An 8,385-nucleotide genomic window follows, 5' to 3' on the forward strand; every position below is an offset into this window, starting at 1 on the left:
GAGCTCTCCATCTGCAGCTCTGAGTGCCAGGAGGGGACACGCCCCTGCATAAAAGATTTTTGAGAATTGTATAACTAGACCAGTGATCTTTTTATGTATGAAGTGTGAAAGACAATTTTATATACTATGATTCATACAATAAAATCCTTTGGTAGGGTTCAGGACACACCACCCTCAAAATATGGTACCTTAGCATCTTGAATATCTTAAACTGAAGGGGTGAGGAAACAGTAGGATCAAGAAGTTTTCTCTGACCTCCCCTCCCCCTATATCACCCTTCTTCCCTGAGAGCAAGTGACCAATCTCTCCTGTGATAGGTACCTTTCCTTTACCAGGAGGAAGGGAAATGTGTATAAACAAACTTTTGTTAAGCTAACCTTTCACTTTCTAACCACTTTTTCACTATCCGCTACTCCTAGCCCAAATCCCTGTCTTGTCAAATTCTTCACAAATTTATTGTTTCTTGGTCTAAAAGTTATAAAACTTCTCTCCTCTGGTTCAATTTTTTGGAGCTTCTTTTTGTGAGGGTTCCCATGTATGTGTAAAAGTTTAATAAAATTTAATTAAATGCTTTTAACAAAATTTTAATGATTCAATAAATGCTTTTCCCTTGTTAACCTGTTTTTGTCAGTTTACTTTTCAGACCCAGCCAGGGAGCCTTAAGAGCGTGGAGGAAAAGTTACTTCTCCCCTATGTGCGTGTGTGCTAAGGGCTTCCCTGGTGGTAAGGAATCTGCCTGCAATGTGGGAGACCCAGGTTCAATCCCTGGGTCAGGAAGATCCCCTGGAGGAGGAAATGGCAACCCACTCCAGTATTCTTACTGGAGAATCCCATGGACTGAGGAGCCTGGTGGGCTACAGTCCATGGATCACAAAGAATCAGACATGATTGAGCGACTAACTCTTACCCCTTGTGTGCATATGTGCTAAGTTGCTTTAATTGTGTCCAACTCTGCAACCCTGTGGACTGTAGCCTGCCAGGCTCCTCTGTCCATGGGATTCTCCAGGTAAGAATACTGTAGTAGGGTGCCCTTTTCTCCTCCAGGGGATCTTCTCAACCCAGGGATTGAACCTGAGTCCCTGCATCTCCTGCATTGGCAGGCGGATTCTTTACCACTGAGCCACCTAGGAAGCCCTGTCACCAGATTATCAACTGTTTCTAAAACCAAATTCATAGAATTTTAGAATAGAATAGAAACCTTGACATCATGTCATCCAAATGAATACCCAGAGTCTGAGTGCCTGGCCTCAAGTTATTCTGTGAGTTAAGAATAGAACCAGAAAGAGCTTTGGTCTTGCCACTGTCTGTGTGCCTGCCTGTGGGAATCCTTTCAATTCTATTTTTTTTTCTGTTTTTGTTCTTCTGTGGTTATGAAACCAGATTAATCTTATTAGAATTATAAATTACTTGAGGTTTTTTTTTCATCTTTTTATATACAAATAACATAGTATCTGAAAGATACCTTTGTCTCTCATAGCTAGATACTTGTTAAACTTGGGATACAATATGAGCAAGGATTTAAGATTCAGACTTGATTCAGACTCTTTTACACACACACAAACACACACATACATTATATGTCTGTGTATATATATATGTATATATAGGTACACACACATATATGTATATATGTACACACATATAGGTGTATATATATATATATATATATAGAGAGAGAGAGAGAGAGACAGAGTCATTTTTCTTTATTTCCCATCTCTTAGGCATGTTTCCAGTACTTAAACTTCTTGAAGCTGAGTTCCCAGTGGGTGGGTTGTCACTCAAGTTGAAACTGTACTAGCAGCATCTGTTTATAAAATGAAGAACTAACGTTGCTGGTTATCTCTAACTACAAGAAACAGATGTGGCCAGGGAGAGAAATCAATGCCTGCGGGAAAAGAAGAGAAAGGAAAGTTTCATTGTCTGACCACTTATTGGATAATTGTAACATGGAGTGACTTTTCTGTGTACATATCAGCTGTTCCTTTTTAAAGGAAGGTAATGATATTCTAAGTTATACTAGTAGTCTTGAAATGACCTATTTTGGAATCTAGTTGGGTATGAACTGGTTAGTTCTAACCAGCATAGGGTCCCTTGGTGCATCTGAGTGTTAGGCGTTTAGAAGTAGTGTCCTTGGTGACAAGTTCCTGGACTCTAACCAAAAATCAGGCATGCAGTTTTACTTCCCTTGCCCTTGGAGGATGTTTTCTCTGGGTGTCTGAAAAACGGCAGTGATACCTTTTTGACTAACCATGTCCCACTCATGGAAAAACTTCATTTTGCCCTTCTGCTGGGGGAAGGGGATAAATCTCTGAAAGGCACCTCTGGTGAGTCTTGCCTTGGTAAGGGTTCACTCCGATTAACTTGATATTGAGAAGAAAATATTCACACAGAGTGAATTATACACCAGATAAGAGCTTACAACTTTTGCCTGAAGGTGAGCTTTCCGGCCGGCCAGCTCCAGCACAGCCAATCAGAAAGCAGAATGTTCCTACAGCTTACAAGGAGATGCCCTTGAATTTGCCTGGGTGCTGCTTCCGCATGCCCTTAAGAGCATTGCCAAGGTCTTCATTGTGTGAAAGTCCTCCATCCATGTTTCCCATTCCTGGAATCATGGCCTCTTACTGTTTGTGCTGCCACGGGTTTTCTTGATAGCTTCTTTTCTTATTTTAGAGACCCTGAAGAAGATGAGTAGTTTTTCTGCATTCTGGCCATTTTTTGTTGTTGTTCACTCTCTAAGTCCTGTCCGACTCTTTGTGACCCAATGAACTGCAACATGCCAGGCACGCTGTCCTCTACTATCTTCTGGAATTTGCTCAGACTCATGTTCATTGAGTCAATGATGCCATCCAACCATCTCATCCTCAGTTGCCCCCTTCTCCTTCTGCCTTTAATCTTTCCCAGCATCAGAGTCTTTTCCAATGAGTCGGCTCTTCACATCAGGTGGCCAAAGTACTGGAGCTTCAGCTTCAGCATCAGTCCTTCCAATGAATATTCAAGGTTGATTTCCATTAGAATTGACTGGTTTGATCCCCTTGCTGTCCAAGGGACTCTCAAGAGTCTTCTCCAGCACCATAGTTCGAAAGCATTATTCTTTGGTGCTCAGACTTCTTTATGGTCCAACCCTCACATCTGTATATGACTACTGGAAAAAACACAGGTTTGACTGTATGGACTTTGGTTGGGAAAGTGATGTCTCTGCTTTTTAATACACTGTCTAGGTTTGTCATAGCTTTCCTTTCAAGGAGCAAGTTTTTGTTAATTTCATGGCTGCAGTCACTGTGTGCAGGATTTTGGAGCCCAAGAAAATAAAAGCTGTCACTGTTTCCACTTTTCCCCCATCTATTTGCCATGAAGTGATGGTATTGGATATCATGATGTTTTAGCAAATAAAAGATAGATAATTAAATGGAATGAAAATGCTTGTACTAACAATGAAATAAATGGTCTCCTGCCCCTTCCTTGTCATGCCCAGTCCAGATCCAACTGTGTCGTCTTCCTAAATTCTTGATTTCTTCTGAAGCCTACCTGCTCCTTCCCTTCTTTCTTTGCACTCATTAAAATATGAACAATAATATACTTCTTTAAAGCATATCCATTTGCAAGGTGCAAAGTGTTGCCGGGAGCCGGTGAGGCATTCCACTCGTGACAAAGGTCATGAGGAAGGAGGCTCGGCATACACAAAGGCAGGATCGAGCCTCAGGAGTCCCCCTGCATATTCTCGAGCATCTACCCCCAAAAAACCAGAGTCTGCCTACTTTATTGCTTTGTGCTCTCACCTCTGACTTTACTGGGGGCTGTCCCCCACTACCATCTTGCTCTTTCTGTCAAAGAGTTAACTTACAGCTCCAATTAATAAAAGTTCCTGGGCAATTAGGAGTGTTTAAATCCAAACCCCTCAGATAGCTCTCTAACTCACCTAACAAGTTTACCCGGACTCCTACAGCTATGCATACGATTGTTTACAGAGGCACGGGAAGCTTAAGATATTCAAATAGGTTAGAGCCTTTCAGAGAGTTAGAAACTGTCAGAATAAAACTAGTAAAAGATTTCATTGATGAGCCAATGCTTGTTGCCAAGTTTTCACATCCCCTGAATTGTATCCTTGAATGTGTATTAATTAATATAGTTGGTATGTAGAAAAAATAAGTAGTGGCCTTGGTGTTAGTAACTTTAGACCCTTAAGGTAATAAATTCTTTCCTTTGTTGTAAACCCATTACACATCCGCCCTATAGGAATGCAATTTTATCTTCGGAAGATGGCACCAAACCTTAAAATAATTACTCTTAAAGAAAATAAGTCTTTGTTGATAAGTCTTTGTCAAGAGTCATAAAATGTTAATAAGCCTTCTGGCCAGAAGATGATGTAAATCACCTAAACCATTTGTATACGACAAATTTGCAGGAAAGAAACCCTGGTTTTTGATAAGGATCAAAGACTGCTGAGTTTGCATCCCCTTTTATCCTTTATGTGTAACTTAGGGTATATAAGCCCCTGTTGAAAATAAAGCTACGGGCCTTGCTCACCAAAGCTTGGTCTCCCCATGTCATTCTTCCCCTCAATTCCCAGCGGAGTCTCCACCTGGAGCGCGGAAATCCTCTGCGACCATTTATTTGCCTGGGCTTCTAAGACCCACTCGAGAAGGTGTCTAAGGTGGGGCACCTTCCGCTATTCGAGAGGGCGCCTGAGGCCTCCGTGGTCAGAGCTAACCTGGTGTCACAGGTTATATTGATCTTCCGCGTAAACCAAGCTACTCAGCCTCTTTTCTGCACTGAATTTTCCTACTGAGCTATCCTCATTCTATTATTCTTTATATCTTTGATGAGTAAATAAATAAATAGGTCGCCGAAGCCGTCTCCCCTTCGAATACCCTGGATCAGCCGGGGCTGGACCCCAGCAAAGTATTATCAGGCTTCCCTGGTGGCTTAGAAGGTAAAAGAATCTGCCTTCTGGAGACCTGGGTTTGATTCCTGGGTTGGGAAGATCTCCTGGAGAAGGGAATGGCAACCCACTCCAGTATTCTTGCCTGGAGAATTTCATGGTCAGAGGAGCCTAGTGGGCTACAGTCCATGGGGTCGCAAAGAGTTGCACACAACTGAGTGACTAATACACATGCACAAAGTGAGATATTTAACTGGGAAACCCTGGAGTCCCCTATGTTTTCTTAGAGTCCTATAAATCAATATTCATCAAGGAGTTTGTTTTATATAATTAAAAAAACTTTCATTTATTGTAAAAAGTACTGTGTGCCAGACACGTAATACATCAAAGAAGCATGTAATACATGCAATTACACAAATTAACAATTTAATACTTATTTTACTAGTAGTAACAAATTTAATCCTCATTTCAAGCTTATATTGCACTCTTATTATCCTCATTCTACAGATGAGATAACTGAGACACAGAGAGGTTAATATTCTGACCAAGATCAGACAGATAGAAAGCAAACTGTTTTAAAATTTGAAGATCATTCTTAAATTTATAAATCTACAGATTTATATGTACTTGTTTCTTATAAAATATATTACTTTAAATATTACAAGAAATCTGGAAGTTTACAAACATTCAGTCATTCAGAAATATCAAGTTCTTATTCACCTACCCCCATATTTTGAGGCATATGTTTTTTACTATGAAAAAAAAATCTTGCATAGATACCTCTTGTACATAGTCATTATGCATATTTTTAGTTCCTTCCTTACAATCACTGAAAATGAAATTAGCAAAGCCTATGAATGCACTGTTTTCTAGAAGGCTTGTGCCCTTTTATGCTTCCCAGCCCTTGTATATCTTAATGGTTTTTTTTTCCAGTTTGTTGTATGAAAATGGAATATGTTGTAAGTTTACATAATTTTGATTATTTGTTAAGATATATATCTTTTGAATATTTGTGGAGAATGTGGTTTTGAGGGAGTTGTTTGTTTAACTTTTTGTATCTCTGCTCATCTACTGAAGCGGACATTTGCTTATTTCCACTTAGCAGCTATTTACCTTGTAAAACCAGCCTGGAGTTCTCTGTCCTGTTCTCACCCCATCCTCTCCTAGGATCCATTGGAACTGCTCAAGAGAAGAGTCTGTCTGAAACTAGAACCAATCAACAGAAATAAAAATTGGGGGATGATGGGTAAGAGAAAAAAAACAGATGATAGCATTTGAACCCCTAGTCTGGAATTTTTCAGGTAAACAAATCACTGACCAAAGAAAGGGTCTGTACTGATACATTCTTTTGTTCTCTTTTTTAACCACACTGATCTTATATTTGTTTCAACACCAAAATATCAAAAGTATAGCTGATTTTTAAAACCTTCTTATTTTGAAATAATTTTAGACTCACAAAATGTTGCAGAATCATTTGGAAAGCTCCCACTTCTTCATCACTCAGCTTCCTCTGATTAACATCTGATTTAACCTTTGTACATTGTTAAGACATGGAGATTGGTACACTTCTATAAATAAAATTACAAAAATTAAACTATTCATTCAGGTTTCACTGGATTTTATATGCATTTCACTGTTTTTAAAATATATACATTTCTTTATATTGAACAATTTGTGCAATGTCCACAGATAATTTCTTTAACTAGAAAACAAACATAATACATACTGTATGTATACTTTAAATATATCAAGCTCTACCAAGGTTTCTAGGCAATGTCAATAGACTTGAACAATGTCTTTCTGTTATAGAATAGAAATGTTGTAAAGAGCACATGCTTCAGGCATTTTGGCATGGAATGTGCATTTAAGTTAGTTATTATGCCTTTTTGCTTATCTAGGGCAGGTTAAAATGCAACTTTCTGCAGTGCTCTTGTGTACCATAAAGGAATTTATCTCTACCACTCATCCATCTGGCTATAATTGGTTCTCTTAATGGGTTTTTGAAAGCAGTTTTCCTGCAGCTGTGTTTACCTTTCACTCCAAAACAAAAATAGGGTAAGAAATACTTTTCTCATCTGCATTTAAAATTTTAAAAGCCTTTAAAAATATCTCATTTTGTTTTCTCTGATACTAGCTTATAGAGAAAAAAAAGAAATAAAAATAAAAAACAAAACAAAACTGAAAAAACAAATTGCAGAAAAACAGGTACAGAGACTTGCCTGGCTGTCCAGTGATTAAGACTGCATGCTTTCAATGCAGAGGACAAAGGTTCGATCCCTGGTTAGGGAATTAAGATCCCACATGGTATGGCCAACAAACAAACAAAAACATCTAATTAAGAAAAACAGGTGCACCAAAAGCAACACCTAAAATCCAGAAACTTGACATTGCTCATTAAATGGGGAAAAAAAGGGGAGGGGTGCTATTTGAGAGTATAGCATAAGGGAATTAGTATTTATTAAGACCTGTGTATGTTAGATGCCACACTGATTGCTTTGAACAGCCCAACGTAATCTTGGCAATATCATCAATAGTGAACTGATGCTACTGATCTTGAGACAATCATCTAATAGTATTTAATGAAGAAGGAAGGGTGATGATCTAAGGAGGCAACAGAATCATAGTAAAGTCAGAGGTGGAAGAAAATATCAAGCAGTTTATGGCTAATCATTAATACACTGTCAAGTCATCTTATTTCACTTGTCTTACTTTTTTATATAAACGGTGACTAATACTAGAAAGACCTTCTAGAACTAACACTCAAAAAAGGTGTCCTTTTCATCATAGGAAACTGGAATGCAAAAGTAAAAGTCGAGATACCTGGACTAACAGGCAAATTTTGCTTTGGAGTACAAAATAAAACAGGGCAAAGGCAAACAGAGTTTTCCCAAGAGAACTCACTGGTCAGAGCAAACACTCTCTTCCAATAGCACAAGAGATGACTCAACACATGGACATCTCTAGGTGGTCAATACTGAAATCAGTTTGATTATATTCTTTGCTGCCAAAGATGGAGAAGCTCTATACGGTTAGCAAAAACAAGACCGGGAGCTGACTGTGGCTCAGATCATTAACTCCTTATTGCCAACTTCTGACTTAAATTGAAGAAAGTAGGGAAAACCACTAGACCATTCAGGTATGACCTAAATCAAATCTCTTACGATTTATACAGTGGAAGTGACAAAGAGATTCAAGGGATTAGATCTGATAGAGTGCCTGAAGAACTATGGATGGAGGTTCATGACATTGTGCAGGAGGCAGTGATCAAGGCCATCCCCAAGAAAAAGAAATGCAAAAAGGCAAAATGGTGTGTGAGGTGGCCTTACAAATAGCTGAGAAAGGAAGAGAAGCTAAAGGCAAAGGAGAAAAGCAAAGATATTCCCATTTGAATGCAGAGTTCCAAAGAATGGCAAGGAGAGATAAGAAAGCCTGTCTCACTAATCAATGCAAAGAAATAGAGGAAAACAACAGAATGCGAAAGACTAGAGATCTCTTCAAGAAAATTA

Source organism: Bubalus bubalis, chromosome 4 (assembly GCF_019923935.1).
Source record: "Bubalus bubalis isolate 160015118507 breed Murrah chromosome 4, NDDB_SH_1, whole genome shotgun sequence".
NCBI classification, from domain to species: Eukaryota; Metazoa; Chordata; class Mammalia; order Artiodactyla; family Bovidae; genus Bubalus; species Bubalus bubalis.